Here is a 14,228-nt window from a genome sequence, read left to right on the forward strand (position 1 = left end):
CCCCATCCCCCACAAAATGCAACAGCAATAATCCAATCAGATTTTAAAATGTCCATTGCCAAGAGGTATCCTAACAGGTCTGTTTCTATAACCGTGTATTGAAAATATTTCCTATACATATGTTAGCAAACTCTTTCTTAGCAATCATAATACCTTAAAGTCACAAAGCAATTACATTTGGTTATTTCATCTAAATACTCTCAAAATGCACATAATTAAATAGTACCTTACATTTTTTCCTGATTAATAAAGACTCCCCATGTCCATTTCCTTTTTGCTACCCATAAGCACTCAAACAATGAATCCAGAATTGTGTAGATCTTTACAAAACTGCTTCACTTCTTTCTAAAGTCTTTTTCAGAAAGAAGTCTTACCAAACATGTTTTTAGAAACCTCCTTAGGAAACCAACTCTATTATCACAGCAACCACTTAAAAAAGGATCTATCCACAATAAAGATTGGCTTATAAATGTAGGTCTCTGTGCTTAAGCATTAGATTCCAAAAAAGATTAAGCAAAGAAAGAAAACACAATAAAAAACTAATACATGTTGAATTTCATTCTCTTCACCTCCTAATATCCAATGAATAGTTCATACATACTCATCATTTACTAAGTATTTCACATTTCCATTTCAATACCATTTCCTAATCATAATTTTCTTAAGCATTTAAATAAATTTTTAAGCTATATATGTCCAATAAATTAGTTAACAGATTAGGTTCCTAGCTGTTTTAAAATGGCAGGTAGGGGAAGAAAAAAAACGACTAATATTTGTGTTTATCACGTATGCAATAAATGTCTAATGCAGGACAATTACCGGTCAATATTTTGATGGCAAGTTGATACTCCATAGAATGAAAAATACTGAGATATATTTTCCAAATCCAAAGACTGACAATGAAATATAAATATTTGAAAAGAAAGATGAATTTCAGGATAGTATACGTCTAATTTATTTTGTCTGTGATTTTTGTAGTTGTTAATGCTTCTAGCTCAATTCAGGACGTGTGGTTTCTCTCCACATATTCCTAGAAGGCTGGCTTGTATTTACTTGAGATTGTCCACACTAGACCAATACAACAAGTGCCATCCATTTGAAAATCATTTTCAATTCAGTAGAAATACGTTCACACACTTCCATTTTGGGGAATAATTTGGAATGAGATGCTATGATGATCATGTGTACCATGAAATAGAGTAGATGATGTACAGAGTGTCTCTATAGGGTCCTGGTCAAAGAACCCTTAAATCAGCATGAGGTTTAAACTTTCATAGCAGTCCCTGTAAGTAAAATTGCACATGATACTCCAAAAGAATTTGAAAATTACAATTTTATCAATGCAGATATTCAGACTATTCTCTCCTGTTCATGTTAATGGAGAAAAGGTATGTACATTATCCTAAATCATCCTAAATTTTAATCACATTGTTTTTTGCGGCACAAATTTCTTATTCAGGAGATAAAAGTGAAAGAAGGTCACAATATTTACGAATACAAATGTTCAGTGACTGAAAGTGGAAAAACTTCCAGTTTTAAGAGTGGCAAAAAAAAGCTCTTAATATTATCAGTTTATATAATCTTTGTCCTCTTCACTGATTATTGCTTATTTCTAACACTCTTGAAACATCTCAATGTCAACTGCAGATTTTTGAAGCACGGTGACGTGGTTTGTCATATCTTTCCCAAAGAATGTTCTGGCAGACAGATGAATTAGAGAATCTGAAGCTGGAAGTAAGGGGAGCAGTTAGAAATTTTAATACAGTTAAAATACAGCAATAATTAACAACGAAACTAATCTAGAAAGACATATCCAAAACATGATCTAATAGATTTTTGCACAGTATCTGCTGTCCAATAAATTTTCCTAAGTTTCTGGATGAAATATTTGTCCATGTTTCTTAGGCTCCATTCATGTCCATGAATGACAGCCACTTCCTCACCTAGCCAGCATTGCCTTTTTACATGTGTGTAAAACTGACAAACATATCATACAATGACTTTTAAAGGATGTTTATGAGTGATTTGTAGGCATTTCATTTTACTTGCCAGTATTTTCTTCTCTGAATTATCAATACATGTTTTTGTCATTTTGATTACAATTTGCTCCAAGTCTTTTGAAAAGAGCTGTACAGATATTTATGTGCATTACAAAAACCAAGAGAATAACCAATATATTTTTCCAACCCAAATAATGACACATTTTCATATCTTTTATGTAGTCAAGTACTCTATTACCTATGTCAATAAACTGTCATATATTGTCAACAGTGCTCTCTTGATTTTTAAGAAAGGTGCACAAAGGGTTGAGTTCAACTGAACATGTGGTTTTCTAAAAATTTAAACATGGAAGATTTATTCTCCTGTGAGCTATACTGAAACAGGTGTAAGTATCCAATAAGAGTACAAAACCTTAAGGACACCCTCTTCCCTTTCCACCAAGCCCCAAATAAAAATTTGGCACTCTAATGGAGAGAAAAGGCAAGCTGAATTTAAGAAAATACCACCCAATTTTGTACCGTCAGCAATGTGGCACAACAAAATTCCCATGTTTTGCGACTAAAAACATTAAAAAGAAAGAGAAATTGGAACTTTATTCTGAAGCAAGCCTTGCCTATACCATAAAGAAAATTTCCTGTGCCTTTTATTCATTTATGTCTTGATTCTACCAGCAACTATAACAATGTATCAATAAGGGGAGGGGCAAGATGGTGGAAGAGTGGGGTCCCCAAGTCACCTGTCCCCACCAAATTAACTAGATAACCTTCAAATCATCCTGAATCTACGAATTTGGCCTGAGATTTAAAGAGAGAACATCTGGAATGCTACAGTGAGAAGAGTTCACGCTTCTATCAAGGTAGGAAGACTGGGGGGGAGGGCGGGGGGAGAAATAAAGAAACAAAAGGCATCCAAAGGGGAGGGACCCCCAGGACAGGAAAGCTCCATCCCGGAGAAGCAGGAGCTTCACCAATCATCCCGGGAGTTGGAGCAGGATCGCAGGAGGGGTGAGGATGCCCTCAGACTCCCTGGGACACTAACAGACACCTGCGCCCCAGGGAGAGTGCGCCGAGCTCCCTAAAGGGCTGCAGCGTGCATGGCTGGATCCAGGAGCAGCTGGGCAGGGAAGGCTGGGGGGGGGGGGCGGCTCCATGGAGAGGGGGCTGCCTGGCCAGAAGCACGAATCCAACAGCACAGGCCCTGGAGCGAAGGCCCAGGAGCACATGGTGCGGGGGACACAGCCCAAGATCCAACCTCCCCCCGGGACAGGCAGAGCCCAGAAGGGCACAGGACAGCAAGGACACTCCTGTCTCAAGCTTAGCAGATCAGCAGCCTCGCCCCGGGAGCAACCAGGCCCATGCAGACTGAGAGCTCCATAGTTACTGCAGGAGCTGACTCCAGGGCTCCAGGGCTGGCAACCTCCACTGTGGTTGTTTCTCCTGGAGCCTCAGGGGGTAAACAACCCCCACTGATCCCTGCACCCAGCAGGGGGCAGAGCAGCTCCCCCAAGTGCTAACACCTGAAAATCAGCAAACCAGGCCCCTCCCCCAGAAGACCAGCTAGACAGAACAGTTCCAGGGGAAGTCAAGGGATTTAAAGTATACAGAATCTAAAGATACTCCCCTCTGTGCTGTTTTTTTTTTGGTTTTTTTTTTTTTGCTTTTTGATTTCTGTTTGCTTCCTCCACCCTCACCCCCACCTTTTTTTCTTTTTCTTCTCTTTTTTGTTCTTCCTTTTTTCTTTTTTCTTTTTCTCTTTTCTTTCCTTCTTGCTCTCCTCTCTTTTTCTCCTTTTCCCAATACAACTTATTTTGGCCACTCTGCACTGAGCAAAATGACTAGAAGGAAAACCTCACCTCAAAAGAAATAATCAGAAACAGTCCTCTCTCCCACAGAGTTACAAAATCTGGATTACAATTCAATGTCAGAGAGCCAATTCAGAAGGACTATTATAAAGCTACTGGTGACTCTAGAAAAAAGCATAAAGGACTCAACAGACTTTATGACTGCATAATTTAGATATAATCAGGCAGAAATTAAAAATCAATTAAATGAGATGCAAACCAAACTAGACGAGGGTTAACGAGGTGGAAGAACAACTGAGTGACATAGAAGACAAGTTGATGGCAAAGAGGGAAGCTGAGGAAAAAAGAGACAAACAATTAAAAGACCATGAAGATAGAATAAGGGAAATAAGTGACAGCCTGAGGAAAAAAAACCTACGTTTAATTGGGGTTCCCGAGGGCACTGAAAAGGACAGAGGTCCAGAATATGTATTTGAACAAATCACAGCTGAAAACTTTCCTAATCTGGGAAGGGAAACAGGCATTCAGATCCAGGAAATAGAGAGATCCCCCCTTAAAAACAATACAAACCGTTCAACACCTCGACATATGATAGTTAAGCTCCAGATTCCAAAGATTAAGAGAAGTTCCTTAAAGCAGCAAGACACAAGAAATCCCTGAATTTTATGGGGAGGAGTATTAGGGTAACAGGAGACCTCTCCACAGAGACCTGGCAGGCCAGAAAGGGCTGGCAGGATATATTCAGGGTCCTAAATTAGAAAAACATGTAACCACGAATTCTTTATCCAGCAAGGCTCTCATTCAGAATGGAAGGAGAGATAAAGAGCTTCCAAGACAGGCAGGAACTGAAACATTATGTGACCTCCAAACCAGCTCTGCAAGAAATTTTAAGGGGGACTCTTAAAATTCCCCTTTAAGAAGAAGTCCAGTGGAACAATCCACAAAAACAAGGACTGAATAGATATCATGATGGCACTAAACTCATATCTTTCAATAGTAACTCTAAATGTGAATGGGCTTAATGACCCCATCAAAAGGCACAGGGTGTCAGACTGGATAAAAAAGCAGGACCCATCTATTTGCTGTCTACAAGAGACTCATTTTAGACAGAATGACACCTACAGCCTGAAAATAAAAGGTTGGAGAACCATTTAACATTCAAATGGTCCTCAAAAGAAAGTAGGGGTAGCCATTCTTATATCACATAAACTAAAATTTACCTGAAGACTGTAGTGAGAGATGAAGAGGAACACTATATCACACTTGAAGGATCTATCCAACAAGAGGACTTAACAATCCTCAATATATATGCCCCGAATATGGGAGCTGCCAAATATATCAATTAATAACCAAAGTCAAGACATACTTACATAATAATACACTTATACTTGGTGACTTCAATCTAGCGCTTTCTACACTCTATAGGTCTTCTGAACACAACATCTCCAAAGAAACGAGAGCTTTAAATGATACACTGGACCAGATGGATTTCACAGATATCTACAGAACTTTACATCCAAACTCAACTGAATACACATTCTTCTCAAGTGCACATAGAACTTTCTCCAGAAGAGATGACATACTGGGTCACAAATCGGGTCTGAACTGATACCAAAAGATTGGGATCTTCCCCTGCATATTCTCAGAACATAATACCTTGAAATTAGAACTAAATCACAACAAGAAGTTTGGAAGGACTTCAGACACGTGGAGGTTAAGAACCATCCTGCAAAAAGGTGAAAGGGTCAACCAGGAAATTAAGGAAGAATTAAAAAGATTCATGGAAACTAATGAGAATGAAGATACAACTGTTCAAAATCTTTGGGATGCAGCAAAAGCAGTCCTAAGGGGGAAATACATCGCAATACAAGCATCCATTCCAAAACTGGAGAGAACTCAAATACAAAAGATAACCTTACACATAAAGGAGCAGGAGAAAAAACAGCAGATAGATCCTACACCCAGCAGAAGAAGAGAGTTAATAAAGATTCGAGCAGAACTCCATGAAATCGAGACCAGAACTGTGGAACAGATCAACAAACCAGGAGTTGGTTCTTTGAAAGAATTAATAAGATAAATAAACCATTAGGCAGCCTTATTAAAAAGAAGAGAAGACTCAAATTAATAAATCACGAATGAGAAAGGAGAGATCACTACGAACACCAAGGAAACACAAACGATTTTAAAGGTTTTTTTTTTAATTTTTATTTATTTATGATAGTCACAGAGAGAGAAAGAGAGGCAGAGACACAGGCAGACAGAAGCGGGCTCCATGCACCGGGAGCCCGATGTGGGAATCGATCCCGGGTCTCCAGGATCGAGCCCTAGGCCAAAGGCAGGCGCCAAACCGCTGCGCCACCCAGGGATCCCATACAAACGATTTTAAAAACATACTACGAACAGCTATACGCCAATAAATTAGGCAATCTAGAAGAAATGGACGTATTTCTGGAAAGCCACAAACTACCAAAACTGGAACAGGAAGAAATAGAAAACCTGAACAGGCCAAAAACCAGGAAGAAAATTGAAGCAGTCATCAAACACCTCCGAAGACACAAAAGTCCAGGGCCAGATGGCTTCCCTGGGGAATTCTATCAAACGTTTAAACAAGAAACCATACCTATTCTACTAAAGCTGTTTGGAAAGATAGAAAGAGATGGAGTATTTCCAAATTCGTTCTATGAGGCCAGCATCCCCTTAATTCCAAAACCAGACAAAGACCCCCTCAAAAAGGAGAATTACAGACCAATATCCTTGATGAACATGGATGCAGAAATTCTCAACAAGATACTAGCCAATAGGATCCAAGAATACATTAAGAAGATTATTCACCATGGGACCAAGTGGGATTTATTCCCGGGACACAAGGCTGGTTCAACACTCGTAAAACAATCAATGTGATTCATCATATCAGCAAGAGAAAAACCAAGAACCATATGATTCTCTCAAGAAATGGAGAGAAAGCATTTGACAAAATACAGCATCCATTCCTGATGAAAACTCTTCAGAGTGTAGGGATAGAGGGAACATTCCTCAACATCTTAAAAGCCATCTATGAAAAGCCCACAGCAAATATCATTCTCAATGGGGAAGCACTGGGAGCCTTTCCCGTAAGATCAGGAACAAGACAGGGATGTCCACTCTCACCACTGCTATTCAACATAGTACTGGAAGTCATAGCCTCAGCAATCAGACAACAAAAAGACATTAAACGCATTCAAATTGGCAAGGAAGTCAAACCCTCCCTCTTCACGAATGACATGATACTCTACATAGAAAACCCAAAAGCCTCCACCCCAAGATTGCTTGAATTCATACAGCAATTTGGCAGCGTTGCAAGGTACAAAAATCAATGCCCAGAAGTCAGTGGCATTTCTATACACTAACAGTGAGACTGAAGAAAGAGAAATTAAGGAGTCAATCCCATCTACAATTGTACCCAAAAGCATAAGATACCTAGGAAGAAACCTAACCAAAAAGGTAAAGGATCTATACCCTAAAAACTATAGAACACTTCTGAAAGAAATTGAGGAAGACACAAAGAGATGGAAAAATATTCCATGCTCATGGATTGGCAGAATAAATATTGTGAAAATGTCAATGTTACCCAGGGCAATTTACACGTTTAATGCAATCCCTATCTAAATACCATGGACTTTCTTCAGAGAGTTAGAACAAATTATTTTAAGATTTGTGTGGAATCAGAAAAGACTCCGAATAGCCAGGGGAATTTTAATAAAGAAAACCATATCTGGGGGCATCACAATGCCAGATTTCAGGTTGTACTACAAAGCTGTGGTCATCAAGACAGTGTGGTACTGGCACAAAAACAGACACACAGATCAATGGAACAGAATAGAGAACCCAGAAGTGGATCCCTCAACTTTATGGTCAACTAACATTCGACAAAGGAGGAAAGACTATCCACTGGAAGAAAATTAGTCTCATCAATAAATGGTGGTGGGAAAAATGGACATCCACATGCAGAAGAATGAAACTGGACCACTCTCTTGCACCATACACAAAGATAAACTCAAAATGGATGAAAGATCTAAATGTGAGACAAGATTCCATCAAAATCCTAGAGGAGAACACAGGCAACACCCTTTTTGAACTTGGCCACAGTAACTTTTTGCAAGATACATGCAGGAAGGCATAAGAAACAAAAGCAAAAATGAACTATTGGGACTTCATCAAGATAAGAAGCTTTTGCACAGCAAAGGATACAGTCAACAAAACTAAAAGACAACCTACAGAATGGGAGAAGATATTTGCAAATGATGTATCAGATAAAGGACTAGTTTCCAAGATCTATAAATAACTCATTAAACTCAACACCAAAGAAGCAAACAATCCAATCATGAAATGGGCAAAAGACATGAAGAGAAATCTCACAGAGGAAGACATAGACATAGCCAACAAGCACATGAAGAAATGCTCTGCATCACTTGCCATCAAGGAAATACAAATCAAAACCACAATGAGATAGCACCTCACACCAGTGAGAATGGGGAAAATTAACAAGGCAGGAAACCACAAATGTTGGAGAGGATGCGGAGAAAAGGGAACCCTCTTACACTGTTGGTGGGAATGTGAACTGGTGCAGCCACTGTGGAAAACTGGTGCAGCCACTTTGGAACTGGAGGTTCCTCAAAGAGTTAAAAATAGACCTACCCTAAGACCCAGCAATTGCACTGTTGGGGATTTACCCCAAAGATACAGATGCAATGAAACACCGGGACACCTGCACTCCAATGTTTATAGCAGCAATGTCCACTATACCCAAACTGTAGAAGGAGCTTCCGTGTCCATCGAAAGATGAATGGATAAAGAAGATGTGGTTTATGTATACAATGGAATATTACTCAGCCATTAGAAACGACAAATACCCACCATTTCCTTCAACGTGGATGTAACTGGAGGGTATCATGCTGAGTGAAATAAGTCAATCGGAGAAGGACAAACATTTTATGTTCTCATTCATTTGGGGAATATAAATAATAGTGAAAGTGAATAGAAGGGAAGGGAGAAGAAATGGGTAGGAAATATCAAAAAGGGAGACAGAACATAAAGACTCCTAACTCTGGGAAATGAACTAGGGGTGGTGGAAGGGGAGCAGGGCAGGGGGTGCTGGTGAATGGGTGATGGGCGCTGAGGGGGGTACTTGACGGGATGAGCACTGGGTGTTATTCTGTATGTTGGCAAATTGAACACCAATAAAAAATAAATTTATTATTTAAAAAAAAAACAATGTATCAATACAAAAGAAATTACTAAGTATCCAAACTCCTACCTGATACCATTAATGTTTTCTTCTCCCTATAAGGTTAGAGTAAGTCTTGCTTCTTGGTACTATTTTTATGAATCTTCCATGTTATAATCTTAGATATACACAAATATTATTTGGTTAAGGTAGGGCTTTCTTTTTATTTTTTTTAAGTCAGGGCTTTCACACATTGTTTTCTCATTGGGACTTCAACAAATCTTAGAAGAATCAATGTTTCTATTGTTACTTTGACATAATTTAGGGCCAGGACTCCCTCAGTTGAGAAAGCATCCCATCTGTCTAAATAAAAGTCCATTTTCCAGACAACTTCACTAGGGAAATTTATACATTACACAAAATGTAAATAAGAAAAATACAGTGCCTCACATCTTCTGCCGTCCTTCAAAATTAGAAAACCGGTTTCACTGCAATAACTTATTTTCAGAAATCATAAGTTACAATATTATAAAATCCTCTGTAATTTCTTTTACTCACTCCAAGCCACAGAAAGAATTCCCCTCATTTCAATTCTGGGTTCCTTATTTGCTATAGCATGTGGAAGTGACTGATTTGACCTATATATATATTCTTCAGCACTTCCAATATTGGAGAAAATTAGTCCATTGTAAAACTATTCCCATAAAGAAGCATCATTAGAAAACAGCACTGGATTTCAATAACCATGTACAGCCACCAGAATATTCACAGCCAAGCTATAATACAGTAGTTGAAATTTCCCCAGGGCACAAACTCTACCTCAAACTCAGTACACCAAGAAATCCACTGCATTGGTATTACCAGTTTCTGGCCTACTTAAAGTATCGAGAAGTAGATGCTTAAAACAAAACAGGGGCACCTGGCTGCCTCAGTCGATAGAGCATGCAACTCTTGATCATAGCATCATGAGTTTTATCTCCATACAAGGTTGTAGAGATTACTTAAAAATAAAATCCTCGGGTGCCTGAGTAGCTCAGTGGCTGAGCGTCTGCCTTTGGCTCAGGTCGTGATCCCAGGGTCCCGGGATCAAGTCCCACATCGGGCTCCCCCCGTTGGGAGCCTGCTTTTCTCTCTGCGTGTCTCTCTCATGAATAAATAAATCAATCTTTTTAAAAAAATCCTCAAGAAAAAAACCCCATAAAGTACTTCAAGTTATGTTGTTCTGTGACTAACAGAACACAAACAAGATAAACTTTGCATCCAAGTAGAAGTTTTAGGCAGAAATTACCATGTCCTGCAAATCAACACACTATTCACTGAGATCACATCCATTTTTCAAAAAAATTCATGGATACTTGTAAATTTTTTTGGTCATTTTATCCAATGTGAACTTGGTGAAAATTTGTATACTCGATTCATTACCAAAAGAAATTTACTTCCTCAATTGAAGTACATAATTTAAATGTGTATTGGTAATTTTTTCTCTGTATAAAAACCAAGGCATTTTCTACATGTCCTGCTGCAATCATTTACTGACTTCTCAGATCTGAGCCAGAAACTCCCAAACTGCCTAAGCCCTCCAGATGACCCTTAAAGTATACTAAAGTTGAGAAAGTTTGATGCAATCTAAGTTGTCTAGAAATATATAACTCTATCCTTTCCAGTAATTGTATAAGGAACAAAGAGTTGATCAACACATATTCTTGATCAGAGTAATTTCAACAGTAGATATAATACTGCCAAGCCATCTCCAGAAAAGAGACACACAGGGTCTAACATTACAAAGCTGGCTGAGACCCATACATTGAAGTTAACAACAAAGAAGCCGATAAATGGTTGTAATTCTGACTCCTAACCTACATTGACTTGTCCAATATTTAAACAGGGGAGCTTTCCTATTTCTAACAATTTAAAGAATCCTAACACTGCTCTCAATTTACAAGTTTCCATCACACTTCTACAACACTAAGCAGATGCTATAATCACTTAAACCTTGTCTTTTTTCCTTCTCACCTTCCTTTATCATATACACCTATGCTCTTACCATCTATTGCTAATTTGTTCCTTCTAAAAACTCTCACCAAAGTTCCTATCATAAATTAGCTTGGCTGAACCCCGCATTCTCTTTGTAGGAATGAATGTTGTCATCAGGTTCAATAAACAAGGAGTCTAATCATCAGAGCCAATTCCCCCTTCCAAAAAAGGACAAAAACTGATCATTCTCTAGAGATTCCTATTATGGAGGATTTTCTTTAGATGCAGCACCCCAAGAAATGGGTTATGTGGGGGCATCTAGGTGGCACAGTTGTTTAAGTGGCCAACTCCTGGTTAATGAAGTATACAACTCTCATGGTCCTGGGATTGAGCCCTGCATTGGGCTCTGCCCTCAGCATGTAGCAATATACAGAAAGCTTCAGATTCTCTCTTCCTCTCCCTCCTGCTCCTGTTCTTTCTCAAATTAATTAATTAAAGTTTTTAAAATGGCATTTTTTGGACAGAGTTGAGATAGCAAATACCACTGCATGCTTTCTCACTGTATTAACTGACCACCTTAGGCTGTACCAAACATCCAAGATTAAATGACCTTAAATTAACACTACTCCCCCACAGACTGCAAGGAGTATTTCCTTTCTCCCTCATTCAAAAGTATGTTTCTAATCGAATTCAGTTATAGTAACTGAATTCATCTAGCATATCCTTACTTGGGCAGAATCAGGAACATGGAAAAAAGCCAAACAAATATGAGGTTATAAATATTATAAAATTTCCGGCAGGGAGAAACAGGGAGTTGATAAGGGAAAGACCTGTGAAAAGACTTGCTCCTTTAAAAAAATGTGATTTTTCTGAATCCCAAAAGCTTTTCCTATAAACTACTACTTGTCATAGTATCAACACCCATGTTATTTATACATACATACATACATACACACAAACATACATACCCTATCTTTCCTTATCAAATTAAGGAATCTAAGGATAAAATCCTGGTATATTCAACTTATCTATGGTACTTTATGAAGTTTTCCAAAATTATCTAATTACCACTCAATACCCTCATAACTATAATAAAGCAAATCACAAGGACCTAATCACAGAATGCCAATTATATATAACAAAAGCTCCATTACTCATACAAGATAAATAATGAAGAATACTAGCAGATTAAAGCCTTGATTCAAAATAAATGCATGGTATTTATTAGCAAATAAGTTCCTCTCCAGGGCTCCATATTAAATGCAAATTGCCAATTTCATCCCCTTGAATCAAAATGAGTCAGAGCTTCTAAATTTCCATCTAGGACTCACCAATATACAGAAAGTGGTAACTTCCTAAGGGAATTAGAGTAACCCATCTGATGTATCTTTAAGCATTCTGCCTAAGGTGTAAATTCGCATTTCAGACCAAAGCAATGTCAACAACAAACCAGCAATTTCTTATTCATGTGGTAATTGGCACTTCCTCATAGTTTCCAGACACGCTCTTGGGAAACAAGTATAAGCACTGGAGCTGAATGACATAGTAATATTTACATAGTTCATATAATAATATATTTATATATTATATATATAAGAAACAAAAACAAAACCATGAGTCACCTGGGTGGCTCAGTCAGTTAAGTGACTGCTTTGGCTCAAGTCATGATCTGGGGGTCCTGAATCATCAGGCTCCCTTGCTCAGTGGGGATTCTGCTTCTCCCTTTCCTTCTGCTGCTCCCCCTGCTTGTGCTCTCTGTCAAATAAATATTTTTAAAAACACATACAACATAATAGTTACTAATTCTTTACTCTTGAAATTATCACTTGAAATTCATAATGAAAAAGATACACAAATGCTACATAGAAGATACTCTACAAAAAGAAAACGCAGGGGATCCCTGGGTGGCGCAGTGGTTTGGTGCCTTTCTTTGCCCCAGGGCGTGATCCTGGAGACCCGGGATCGAATCCCACATCGGGCTCCCGGTGCATGGAGCCTGCTTCTCCCTCTACCTGTGTCTCTGCCTCTCTCTCTCACTGTGTGCCTATCATAAATAAATTTAAAAAAATTATTAAAAAAAAAAAAAAAGAAAACGCAGTAGTGTAAATTAGAATCCACTTCCCTTTGTCTCATTGGAAAAATCTACACTTCTATTCTCCCTATTCCGCACAATATTGCTCAAAATACCTTATGAAATTTACAACCTAAGAACTTACACTCAGAATATGTATGTCCCAAATACTTGAATTGACACTTAGGCTGGACTTTAGAGTACTTACATTGAGCTACACTTCATCATGCTCAGTACACCTCATCATATCATTATAAACTCAATCAAGTTTCCCAACTACAACTCTCTAAAGAGTTTAATACTTCTGGATAGTTTATCTCGACTAACCTGAAGTCTTTTAGCTTGGGAAAATTAATGATCATCTTTATGTAACAATGTAAGTTAAATGGCAGCACTATCAGTCAGCTGACACAGAAATAAGGTGAAAATATGGGAAAAAATTAAAGACAACAAAACCCTAGCAATGTGCCAGAATAACATTAGGATCTTTGGTGTTTTAGAACTAAATAGAATAGCTTATAATCTACTTCTACAAGCATATCATCCAACAAATTGAAAAATAAAATATTCAAATATCTTAAGGATTTAGATTAAATTAAAAACATCTACCAGGGCAACCTGGGTGGCTCAGCAGTTTAGCACCACTTTCCGCCCGGGGCATCATCCTGGAGACCTGGGATTGAGTCCCATGTTCGGTACCCTGCAGGGAGTCTGCTTCTCCCTCTGCCTGTTTCTCTGCCTCTCTTTTTCTGTGTGTGTGTGTGTGTGTGTGTGTGTGTGTGTGTCACGAATAAATAAAATCTTTAAGGAAATTTAAAAAAATAAAAATATCTACCAAAATAATTAGAATCAACATACATGGTCAAATAAAATTAAGGCAGATCAAATAGGTAAAACACAAAGTCCAACAAGAAGCCTACTGACACATAGTGTTGAGGGCTCTGAAGTTGGTCTAACATCTCTGACACAAAGAACCTAAGTGATATGGTAATATAACCCACATTATCAGGGAAAGAATAGAGCACTTACTACTTTTTCTAATATAGGTTTTCCAACAGAAAATAAATTATGGCTATCAGGAACTACATTTTCTTAAAGGTTTCATTTATTAATTAATGAGAGACACACAGAGTAGCAGAGACCTAGGCAGAGGGATAAGCAAGCTCCCTATGTGAAGC

General features: G+C 38.3%; 2 non-coding genes across 2 annotated transcripts; both read right to left on the reverse strand.

Moving 5' to 3' along the window:
- Window positions 1-11,116: 11,116 nt before the first annotated feature.
- LOC119871365 lies at window positions 11,117-11,188 on the reverse strand. Its single transcript, XR_005357470.1, has one exon. It is a non-coding gene; the product is annotated as a small nucleolar RNA SNORD108 (small nucleolar RNA).
- A 2,052-nt stretch (window positions 11,189-13,240) lies between these two features.
- LOC119871363 lies at window positions 13,241-13,301 on the reverse strand. Its single transcript, XR_005357469.1, has one exon. It is a non-coding gene; the product is annotated as a small nucleolar RNA SNORD64 (small nucleolar RNA).
- Between the last annotated feature and the right edge of the window lie 927 nt (window positions 13,302-14,228).

Source organism: Canis lupus, chromosome 3 (assembly GCF_011100685.1).
Source record: "Canis lupus familiaris isolate Mischka breed German Shepherd chromosome 3, alternate assembly UU_Cfam_GSD_1.0, whole genome shotgun sequence".
Taxonomy (NCBI): Eukaryota; Metazoa; Chordata; class Mammalia; order Carnivora; family Canidae; genus Canis; species Canis lupus.